Below are 12,607 nucleotides of genomic sequence, written 5' to 3'. Positions count from 1 at the left end.
ATGGCCACCATTCATTATGGTTACAGAAAATGCAGGCTTCCACGAAGTGAGTAAAAAGGGAAATCTCATACCCATGGTACAGAAAGAAGGAGGAGCGAAGAGGGAAAGTAGCACTTGAGATACTAGGTCGAGAAGATTAATAGAACAGAAAAAGGTGAGGAAAGATCTGATAAATACAAAAGAGAACACAGAACACATTGAAAAAACACAGTATGAAATTTAATCTAAGTTCAAATATCGTCAGTATGTTCAGGGTCACCTGGTTCTGTTGCATAGTTTCAGAAAAGAGAGAGGAGAAATTCAGATACCCTTTCTAAACTAGCACCTCAAATAACTGTGTGATCCAACCAAGGAAGTTTATGTGAGCATGTCTATTTCTAAACAAAGTGACTACTTTTTGACTACATCCTATATTTGGTGAAAGGCTGAATTATTGGTGTATATTTAAAAGACATCCTAGCTGATGCTGACCAAGACCTGTCAATGGGCAACATCGATATGACGATGTCCTCTTGATCATGTATTATGTCAACTTAATTCAAGAGTTTGTGTGAGACACAGCATGGCACTAGGAACTTCCTACCTTAGGATACTTCCTTCTTTAGTTTTCTAAATCCTAGGGTTCATCCCTGATTCCGTACTGACTATTTTAAGATATTTTATTTATTTATTTTTCAGAGAGAGGGGAAGAAAAGGAGAAAGAGTGGGAGAGAAATGTCAGTGTGTGGTTGCCTCTCATGTGTCCCCTACTGGGGACCTGGCCTGCAACCCAGGCATGTGCCCCAACTGGGAATAGAACCAGTGACCCTTTGCTTCATTGGCCTGCATTCAATTCACTGAGCTATACCAGCCAGGGCAATTCTGTCCTGACTATTGATTGCACTGGCAGAATTCTTCCTGTTCATCTGTGCACCCCTCCATCCATCCATCCATACATCCATCATCTTTATTGATTATCATCTATTGAATACCTACTCTGTACCTAACACTGTACTAGGTATATAGAAATACAAGGAATATTCAAAATTGTCTTCCATTATATACATCTCATCATTTTACAAAAATCACATCCAATTCTCATCTTTATTCATTTTTATTCCATTTCCTACCATATGATTATGATTTTTTCTGGAGATAATAATTAGCTTTAAAAGTTTGTTTTTACCCCATCAACTTGCCACCTAAATCATAACTGAGGATTGCCTAATCTCTCACTTTTGTCTAGACACACCACTTTGCCCACATCATTTTAGTAACAAAAATCTCTCCTTATGGCCTTCATTTCCTGCCTTTTTTTAAAGTCCCTCCACTCTGCAAAAATATGTATCCCAATTTCATTTATAGTTAGATGCTTACAATTAAAATGCCACTGCCCTTGTTAAGTTGCTTTAGTGATATCATTCTCTGCCAAAACCATGGTAGCTGTAAATGAGATTTGAGGCTCATTTTCTTCACAGACCAAACAAAACCTAAATTTATGTTCTCAACTGCTGGCTGCTTTTCTTACTTCTGCAAACAAGATGCAGCCAGTGTCCAGGGACACATGTCTACTCTGCTTGTCCACACAGTGATGATTTCATGCCCTTGTCACCCTTTGTGTCCTTTAAAATGTTCTATCATCTCCCCTGACAAACTCATCATCGTCATCATCATTGCCATTAGACTCAGAGCTTCTGAGCTTAACTGAGAGATTCAATTTGCCCAAACACAGAAGCCTCTGTGCCTGTGACTACGTCACCTTCTGCATTAGCCAGGAAAGAGAGTAAGGAAGAGAAAATGTGTGAGTTGCAAAGAAACACTAAATGGAGTGCTTATTTAAACATATTCTAAAATATGTTTGTCTACTTGACCTAACTACTGACTTAAATGCAATAAGAAGGCATTTTAACACCATTAGTATCTGGATTTCTGCCAGAAGAAAGCTCCTTGCTTTATACTCCCTTAGGCTGTGCTGATGAAACTACCTAAAAATGGGGTTTAATAGCACTTAATTCATTTTAAATGCGAAAGCAACCAGTAAAGTGTATCAGATGATGAAAAAAATAAGACTCTAGAGGTTAAAGAAAGTATTCCAGCCGGGGCTTCCTTGCTTGTATATAAAATGTGTGGTGTTTTCTCTTGGAGTCACAATGAGGATTCGTTTTTTGTGAGGCAGTGGGTGCTGGCAGGTATTGCTCCGCTCCAGTACCAGTGATGTTGCTGTTTCCACGACATATGATGTGTCCGGTTATGACTGCAGACAGGGCTGATATTGGGGGTCTTGGTGGGAGATGGGGTGGCAGCATGCTAAAATTCTTTCCACACCAACTAAATTAAGCACTCTAAATTTGAGAGGCAAAATGCTCAGGGACAAGATGCTAAGTGCTTCAAAAGTGTTTTGTTGAGAGCCAGTGTTTAAGTAAACATTACAAATTATGGCTTTCTAGTAAATAATGTGAACTGAAGCCCTGGAGAAATTTATTATTCATAATATACATCATTTTGTCAGCTGGATCATTTGCTTTTTTCTCAAAGAAATTGATGAAGGCTTGGGTTTGATTGCTGTCAAAGAGTGGCAAGTGCTTTTCAAAGACCCAGGCACAGCCAGGACCTAAGAATCTCCTAAGCTGAACCTCGGTCAGAAAAACTGAACCTCAGGCAGCTGAACCCAGAGAGCCCCCTGATCTTCCCTGCACATGCTTTGTCAGTCATTTTGGTGCCTGGTCACCTTAGTGACAGCATCCTCAGAAAGGTATGTGATCAGTTGAGGACCTGTTCTATTGTAGTTGCCCAGCAGAGTTATTCTGCAGTGTTTGAGAATTAGTCACTTAAGTAGGTAGAATTTTAATTGAACTTGTTTCTTCCCTTTCATCCCCTCCCATGTATATATGTATGTGTGTGTGCAAGCATTTCTTTGTGTAGTTAAGTGAACTAAAGTTTAACAATAAGTTAATTTTCAATACTAATTGAAGACATTAATGGTTGAAACCATTTTTTTCATTTCTTGCCCAGTATAATGAATGCCCTTTCTATTTTTACTTTAGTTCCAGCATGTAAGAGTGTTTAGCTTCTATTCATGATTTTGTGCATTTATGCAGTGAATATTCTTTGTGCTCTTACTATAAGCCAGTGCTCTGCTGGGCCCTGGAGAACAGTCAAGCAGAGAGGGAAGCCCACACTTACAATTCAATAATATACACACTATGGTAGAAATAAGAATGTGTTGGAAACATAATCAAAATAAAACAAAACACTTCTCTCAGTCTTTCAGTTCAGGGAGATCTTCATGGAGGAGGCAATTTTTTAGTTGAATCTTAAAGGAAGACTGTGCAAGTAAAGAGAGACAATTCAAATAGAAGGAAGAGCATGTTTAAAATCATGGAAGAGAAAGAGAGGCCATGCCAGGGAATTGCACTTTGGGGGCCTGCCTGGAGCTCAACATTTGCATGGGAGTTACACAGAATATGGGACATTAGAAGTGAAAGATACTGGCTTTGGTGTATAGAATAGAGTTATCTGTGGCAGAAGAAACTAGAAAGCACTTTCTTAGTTCCCTTTGTGAAGAGAGGGAAATCAGTTTTTGGTTTTCTCATGTGTAAAATGAGCTATTCAGACTCTACAATCACCAAGACTTTTTCTAGCTTTACGAGTCTGTGATTCTATGAATTTTTGGTTTCTTGGGAAAAAAAAAACATGAAAGTATTCATGACCACATGAATTAACATTCTCTTCTACAGGAGAAAACAATTCCATTATCCAAGATTTATATTTGGAAAATTGCTATGGTATTAGACACATTTCACATGCAATAACATTATTTAGCTATTAAAATGGTATCTATTGTTGGTATAAAGACAAAATATAGATAATTACATATATTTATTGTTGTTCACTATTCCATTCTTTAAAAAAATGTGAGATCTTTCAACTTATGTTTAAAATATTTTAGTATATTAAAATGTTAATTAAAACTAGTTTTCTGAAATAGAAGGCAATATGTTTTAGTAGAAATATAATGATGAAAATACCAGCAGATATGAGTTATTATTTTTTATCAATGTAGAAACGAGACCAATAAGATTTAATTTGGGTAGTATGTATATAAAAATAAATAAATAATTTATCAATTTTCTCATTTCACTGTTCCACAATTGTGCTCTTTACAGCCTTGTCATTATCAGTAATTTCTACCTTTTCATCAAGCAAAATGTCAACCTCCTTACCCTTAATTAGATTTAGATGTAGACACATGTATCCAGGTATATATTTTGTCCTGTGTTACCAGAAATATGTAATTACTGTAAAAATCTAAAATGACTATATATGTCATTTTATCTCAAGGCCATTTTTCTAAATCCTTTAAGAAGAATTGAGTCAAGTTGTTTAATTATTAAATATTTAAATAAAAGAGAAAAGAAATACAGGAGATCTGAGTTATTATATTTATTTAGAATCATGCAGCAAACACAGTGATGAGATGAGAACAAAATTTGGTAGTTCAGTCATATAATTACATTGCCATTAGACTTACCTGCATTACTGAACCCACTAATATACTGGTTTTCAAGTATTTCCATTTTTATGCCAGGAATCCTAGAAGTTTCAGAAAATCAGTCTCTATAATTAGAGTCAAAATAAGCAATCTTTGTCATTCAACATGTATTTGTAATGTGACTAAGGCTTGCCAGGCATGGAATTAAGCATTGAAGTTACAAGAGCAAAGATAAGATGATACTTGTTCCCAAGGAGTTCATAGTACCGTGACAAGGCCACACTGTAAATTAGCAATGACAAGCTTTGTAATAAATGCAAATAGAAAGTAAGCTTGAGGAACTTTGGAAGGGTAGCTTAGAGGGAATACAACTCCATTTCTGGGGTCCTTGGAAGGTCCCCTGTGAGAGTGATTTTCAAATTGAGACGTATAAAAGAAGGTGGAGTGAAAGAGAGATGTTTTGGATTCTGAGAAGTATCAACATTTATAGGCTATTTGGAGGAAGATAAGTGAAAAGGGACCTGAGTAGAAGCTTCCAGAAGGTTCATAGAAGATGTGGGAAACATAATCTTATGAAAGCTAAGGGCATAGAGAATTTCTAGACCAGCATGATTGTCAAAATTGAAAAGTTCAGAGCAGTGAGGGAAGAAAATAACCAGAAAGCAGATGAAAGATTTAACAACAATGCTGTTAGTACCCTTGATGAGTGTCAGTTCATGAAATGACAGGAACACAATCCAAAAGTCAGTGGCTTAAAAGTTGACCTTGAGATAATGAAAGGTGGCAAATCTTTTCATACCTGTGATTATATAGGAAAAAAGTTGTAGTAGTGTGGAGAGAGGGAAGGGTTGGTTGGAGCTGATGATTTTTTTCATGATATAAGGGACTGATTATGTTGACGTACCAATGGGAAGTAATTGAGTTCACTCTGAGTCAAGTAGAAAGCAATTTAAGAGAAGTCATATTTGACTAAAAGTGGACTGATGTTTAGGTAGGCAAGAGGGATTACTTTGAAATAGAAAGGATGAAATTAGAAGGCTCTCTTGTAGTCAGGTATTGAAAGTTAGTGGCATTCCTATCAAATATCTTATAGTTTCTTGTGCTATAGCATATAGAGCTAAGGCTGGGGTGACAGGATGTTTGAGATGTTTTGAAACAATGCTGGAAAAGCACCATTACCTAGCAGCACAAAGGTCTTACTTGTGGTTGGATATGCTCAATTTATATTAACATGATATTGAATGATTTTTCAGCAGGATTTAGAAACAAGCTATTTGGAAAGGAGGATTCTTGGATGGACAGTGGTGAAGTGTTGGGCAACAGAAGCCAGAGTGAATGATAATGGGCAAGGAGACAGGAAAGGAATGATAGTAAAACATGAAACAGGTAAACACACTAGAGTATCAATGAGATTGGAATTTGTGATAATAACCAAGAAAGTAAACTGTAATACAGTAGATTGCAATATGATAGAATTTCATATTTCAGAAATGGAGCAGGCTAGTTAGTTTGTTTTGGTTTGCTTTCGTTTTTGTTTTTGTTTTTACAAAGCCCATATTTTGGCCTTGAAAGTAGGTAGCTGAAATGAATACAGTTATTCACTGAGTTGAAAAGTTTCAGAAACTGAGACATGAATGAGTTACATGAGTGACACTGATGTCATCTGAGTGGTGGCAAAGCTCTAACCTTCCTTGAGTACTAACAATGAATTTAGACAACTAGCAAAAAAAAATCCTATATGTTAAGGCACATACTACCTTACTTTCCTATACAATACCACCCTTCCCACTGTCAACTGCCATTGTTCAACCACATCTCCTCATTGTTAACTTGGGAGAGGACATCTATAGCCCACAGAGAAAAGTTTGAGTGTAGGCATGCAGTGGGATGGTGAAAAGGGACATGAATCTTCTAGAAAAATAAGATACAGCCCAGTTTAGAATGAAAATCCAGGAGAGGCCAGGTAAATGGAAGGACTTAAATTGGGAAATGGGGAGCATTATGAATAAGATCAAGTAGCCAAAGTTTTCCAAAATAAACAGTTCCTGTAATGTTCCAATAGGTAGTGAGAGGGCCGAAAACAGGAGGCAGGGTAGCACACACCTTCTCTGGAAAGAGTCATTGGTAGCACTACCTTGATATGGCTTAAGAGAGAATCTTTCTCTGGGAAAGGCAGGCTGTAGGGCTAGATAGTTCCCACGTACCATGTGTAAAGTCTATTCTCTCCCTTTTATCTCATTCCTTTCCTTCCCCCACCTCTCCTTCTCACTTTCTTGCTTGCCCTGCCCTCCCTTCTTTCTTTGTTCTGTCTTCTCCACACTCTCTTCTATTTTCTATCTCTTCATCCTCCACCATAAAATAGGAGATTCAGTAAAGACATGAAGCTGTAGCAGAAAAATCTCTGCTGAGACTTTCTCTGCCCTGCTGTGGGCACCGTCTAGATGGATCCACACTGTTCTCTGCCTGACCCATGATTAACCAGCATTTCCAATCCAGCCCAAGGCCAGCTGTCTCTCCTTTCAGAAGCAGCCGTTTACCCACAGGATACCCTTCATTTTGCCTGTCCCTGACTTTTCAAAAAACATAATTCTGCAGAGCTGATTCTGGCACTTTATTGCTTGACCTGTAAGCACCATGTAGAGACAATTGGATATGCTCTTGCATTCATCTCATGTGCCATCTGGCCTCCTCCAGTCTCCACCACTAAGCCTTTGCTCCTTGACTGCTTGTATGTCCCATTGGAATGGCACATAGCCACTTTCTTCATAATAAAAGAAAACTCATTCCATATATGATTGTCAAATTCTGAAGGCCCCGGCCAGCTAGAGGTTACCATCAATTGTTGAGCTATGACTCATTTTATGGCGGGATATCACCTTTTCCTTATTTCAAATGAAGTGGCAGCTGGAGGAAATTGGCAGAAGCACTCTTCTTTCTTCCTTGTGGGAGAGATTAAAAAAAAAGAAAGAAAGAGAGATACCTTCATGAATCATGCAAGTTGTCTCTACCATGCCAAGGAAATTATCTTCTCTACACTACCCATCAATACCATTGACCTTTGTCATAAAAAGCGGGTCGCTTATATCTATAGCCCATTAAAAGGCATCATCTTACAATCATTTCTTCAGTACTATTAAAGTCATGTCAAAAAGAATCATTGACTTATTGTCAAACACATCCAACCTTCCACATTAATGTACCTAGAGACACCTCAGCAATCAGCAGGCAAACAATGCCAGACACCCAGTGAAGCCCAAGGAAGCCAGGGGGGAAAAGGTCTGATTTCACCTTTTCTGGCTAGCCTGTGTATTTTCTTTCTATTTTTTTCTTTCTATTCATTGGTACAGTTGATAAGATTTAGTTTAGCAAATCAGTCCTTTTAAATTTTAAGTAAATACTACTTTTTGTACTGTCACTGTCTAAGACATGTCAGCAGCAGAAATTCCACAGAATTGAAGAGAATGTAAATGATCCCTCTCACCCTACCATGGCAGTGGGTATTAAATGGGTGCCAGTGACTGCTGGCTGAATATATCTTTTGGTGGAATTAATAGAAAAAATAGAAGCTTGTTGGAAGTGCAGAGTTTCAATCCCCACTAAGGACTCTGGAATCAGAATCTGAACTGTAGCAAGATCCCCAGTTGCCCTGGCCAGTGTGGCTGAGATGCTTGGGTATCATCCCACAAACCAGAAGGTTGCAGGTTAGATTCCTAGTTAGGACATATGCCTAGGTTGTGGGTTTGGTCCCCATCTGGGTGTGTGGTAAAGGCAACTGATAGATGGTCCTCTCTCACATCAGCCTGGCTCTCCCTCTCTTTTGCCATCCCTTCCTTACACTCTAAGGTCAACAGACATACATATCCTTGGGTGAGGATTAAACAAACAAACAAATAAATAAATAAATAAGATTTTTATGAACATTAATGTTTGTGATGCATTAACTTAGCACATCACCATCCTTTATTTTTCTTTTAGCCCTTACATTGCCAGATATTCTCCATCTACTAATATATATATGTGTATGAGCTGTACTCTCTCACTAAATGCATGCTACATGAAAACATGGGTCTTGTCAGTATTATCCACCTCTAATGTGCCCAGGAATAAGAGTGGTGCCTGACATTCTCATATGGTTTGTTGAATGAATACATGAAATATTCCCATTGGCCCGAGGCCATACTCTTAAGGACAGGAAGAAGTAGAACCCAAACTCTTCGTTTCATCTCCTATGTCCTCTGTTCATAAAACAAATTATGCATGTCTGTCCCTCTGAGAGGGTGATGGAGGTTCTTAATTTAAAGATAATCTGCATTCAAACTGAACTGAGATTTAATGGAATGTCAGGCTCCTTCCAATCCTCCTCTTTTAGAATAGCTGCAACATGTGAGGGTTTCTGAGCACTGTCCCCAAAGTTCTCTTGAGTGATTCTGACCTATCAATGGCCACAACTAATGCTGAAGTGGTATTCAACCCCTTTATCATGAATTTGCTTAATTGAGCTGATTAATAGTAAAAAATGAATAATATTGGGCAAATCAACAAGCTAGAAGGAGGGGTGCAGGTTGTGAGAAAGCCAGAAAAGAGGAGAATAAAAGGTACAGGAGAGTGTCTGGGAAAGTATTCGAAAAGTAAAGTCGATTCCCCAAAGACATACCGTATGTGGTTTTATAGGGGAGAGGGAAGGCACGAGTATTTCCCTTTCTTCATCATTATTTTATGTCTACATCATCATACCACACTAACATCACCTCAAACATGATAAGTAAGATCATCTAAAGAATCAAATATTGAACATATAGTACATTTTTATTTTCCCAAACAGTGACTTTAACTCTGCCACCAGTGTGGAAATGTACATAATTTCATTTTCTCTATTTCTTGTTTTCTTTTGCACCATTACCTCTCCTAGTTTTTCACATGACACTCTTTATTTCCAGACAACTTACATCTCTGCAGCAAAGAAGCACAAACTAGCACTATCCACAGACTTCAAGTTAGAATTCTGAAACATAATGCAGATATGAAGCACTCTTCTTTTTTACAACAGCAAACATAAAGTTAACCTAAGGCATAAATAGACACAGAACCACAGATGGGAAAGATGAGCTCTTAAGGGGAAAAGAAAAAATAGACTGTAATAATTTGGGGAAGAAAGAAAGAAGGAAGGAGAGAAGGAGAGGAGGGGAAAGGAGAGGAGAGGAAGGAATTATTCACACTTTCCTAATTTTTTATGTATAAATATATACATAATATGATTTAAAGTCAATTGTAAGTAAATTAAGATGTTAAAATAAATATAAAGAAAAAGAAAAAAGTCCATTCTTTTAAAGCTGTGGTCATATGGTGTTTTCTATACACCCCAAAGCCTTCACAAGAAACTTAGTTAACCTTACAACTTCACGGCTTTTTTCCCAGAAGCTTAACACCGGTACTTGTACTAGATAATCTTATCAATTATTTTTTGGCTGGGCTAATGTATTTATTTGGGAAAAAAATTAATGCAGCCATCTATAAACGAGTTGGACCCACACATACATGCACACTCACACAAAGGTGTCATGGACACAGGCCACAAGAAATTTAGGAGAGCAACATTAAATTCAACTAAATGCTTTCAAAACTATTCACTTATGCTTCTGAAACAGGTTTCACTTCATCTCGACCCTGGAAAAGCAAAGGCAGCAGTGGAAACAAACAACAACAACAAAAAACCAATGAATAGCAAATCTGGTGTTTTCCAACCCAAAAAGCTGTTGTTGATTTGAGAAGTGGCAGAACGTATCAGATGCTCCCAATTTTATTTGAGCAAAATCTTCTATCCAAGCCTTTTGTATATGCCTGGCCTCACACATCACAGTTACACACCAAAGCCCTCAGGAGCTAGGGCTTTAGATCAGTGTCAGAGCATTCATATTTATAAAATGCCCTGAAAATGCCAGCTCTACCCCAGCTAGGATTGCTTCCCCCGTGTCCTGCAGTTAAAGTTGTCAACATCAGTAATATACATGACGTTTGAACTTCTTCTAAGTGACTTACCCACACACTAACTCTCCTGAAAAATTTCAGTGTCTGCCCACCTGCTGTTCAAGTGTGGAGAAGAGTTGAAAGATTCTTTTCCCCTGAAATTAAAGAGATCTGAAAACAAACAATTCTGACTGAATACCTCAGTTTTTGCCAAGACCACATCTGCTCCATCTTGTCACCTGACCTGGTGTAGTGAGTCAATTCCTTGTCATATCCTCTTTAACACAACCAGATGCATATGACATTTTTAAGGACTCTTGCATTGGTCTGATAGGCTGTGATTATTACATTGTAGCACCTAAAATAAACTGTAGCACCCAACACTTTTTTTTGATAGTGATAAACATAATTTTAACAGCCTCCATGGGATAAATCAAGGAACCCAATTTCAAAGGAACTAATGCACAAATGCTATTGCTTTACTCATGGAGAAATAGAAAACTTTCCTGTACGATACCTATGAGTAATCTTATATGAGACTTTTGATCACGCTAAATGTTTTCTTTTTTTATTTATTTCATATTTGTTCACTCATATTTTTTTCTATACTGCTACTAAGGGATATTGCATGGTAAAGATGAAGGCAATTCAAAAAATATACCTGCCTCAGTTCCTGCACTCAAAGAAGTTTTATTTTTATGAGGTATTAATTAGATATATACATACAATAACTAAAATAACAATTAACTAATAACGAAAATTTTCAGCCTATGAGATAACATATGGTAGTGTTAAGTATTACAAAATGGTCTTGGAATTTAGTCAAGAGATATTTTTACAGGCACAGTGTTTAAGAGAGTGTGAATCTTCAGCAGGACATCTTATCAATAGGTAGGATTTCATTACAATTGACCCTTGAATAAGGGTTCATATCAGCCTACTTATGCATTGTTGAATAGCATAAGGATGGGCTGCCTTTGAGTCTGGAGCACTTCCCATCCAAAAAAGCAGACCCAGGGAGTGAGTAGTACAAACCATGGCTTGCTGGTGCTCCTCCCTCAAAGATATGCATGGGCAGGTCAGCTGTCTTAAAAGGGGCTCTATCCTGTTGACTGACAGATTCAACAGGAAAGGTAGAGACCATAGTTACTTTACATAAATCCATTGCAAGAAAGATGGCTTGCTTGTATCATAATGGGTTTACTATTTGTCTACCATCCTAATAAAAAGGATGAGAACTTTATTTATATTAGGTTATTTAATCTCCAAAATAATTCAGCCAAATAATTATGGCTATTCTCATTTTAGAGATGAGGAAACCGGAACTCAAATGATTAAGCAAATCACTTAACTAGTAGTTGATGAATCTTCAGTTTTAATACACATTTAATTAAACCTTAAAGAGAAATTTATTCATATACTCCTAATCCCCCACAACCCTGACTTCCTCATTCTACAACTCTGATAATTTCAGAGAAAATTTAATCCTGTACTTGGTGACTTCAAACTGGTGTAATCAATCATTTGATGAACCAAATAATTGCTTTTGCTTTCTCATTTACTTTAATTATGGGCAACATTGGGAAACACTAGTTCATATTTGTCAAATGTGAAACAAAAAACCCTTTTTAAACCCATTTTCATTTTAAAGTGCTCTTTTTGAATCATCTATTAATTCTAAAATAGACTGCCCTTATGTTTTACATGTATGCTAAGGATGATATTGCTTAATTAAACTGTCTGTTTCTTGATGGCAGAGATGGTTTTTCTAATGACTTTTTACACAGAAAGCCATGATTTTTGGTAAAAAAAAAAAAAGCATTTGGGTTTTTGAGCACTTAGCAATACTAAATTTCAGTTTAGGGGAAAATGTCATATTTATAAAACTACACCTACACCTGTCATTTATGTCATGTATTCACTCTACAAATAAAACATGATCAATAAATACTTGTAGTGCAATCTGAGATGGAAATGCATGGTGTGATTTCTGTAATAACGCTTCGTCCTAGGCACTGGAGGATATCTAAAGGAATATTCATGGTTTTTTGGCCTCAAAGAACTGGAAACATTCCACATGTGAAATGTACTCAAAATAAACAGGGCATAAAAATAAGGCATAATGTAGGCAAAAAAAAATAAATGGAATAGGAAGTGTGTACTGCAGAACTT

This window comes from Artibeus jamaicensis, unplaced genomic scaffold (genome assembly GCF_021234435.1).
Source record: "Artibeus jamaicensis isolate MK-2021 breed Jamaican fruit bat unplaced genomic scaffold, CSHL_Jam_final contig_354, whole genome shotgun sequence".
Taxonomy (NCBI): Eukaryota; Metazoa; Chordata; class Mammalia; order Chiroptera; family Phyllostomidae; genus Artibeus; species Artibeus jamaicensis.
Note: the sequence above shows the minus strand (reverse complement) of the source record.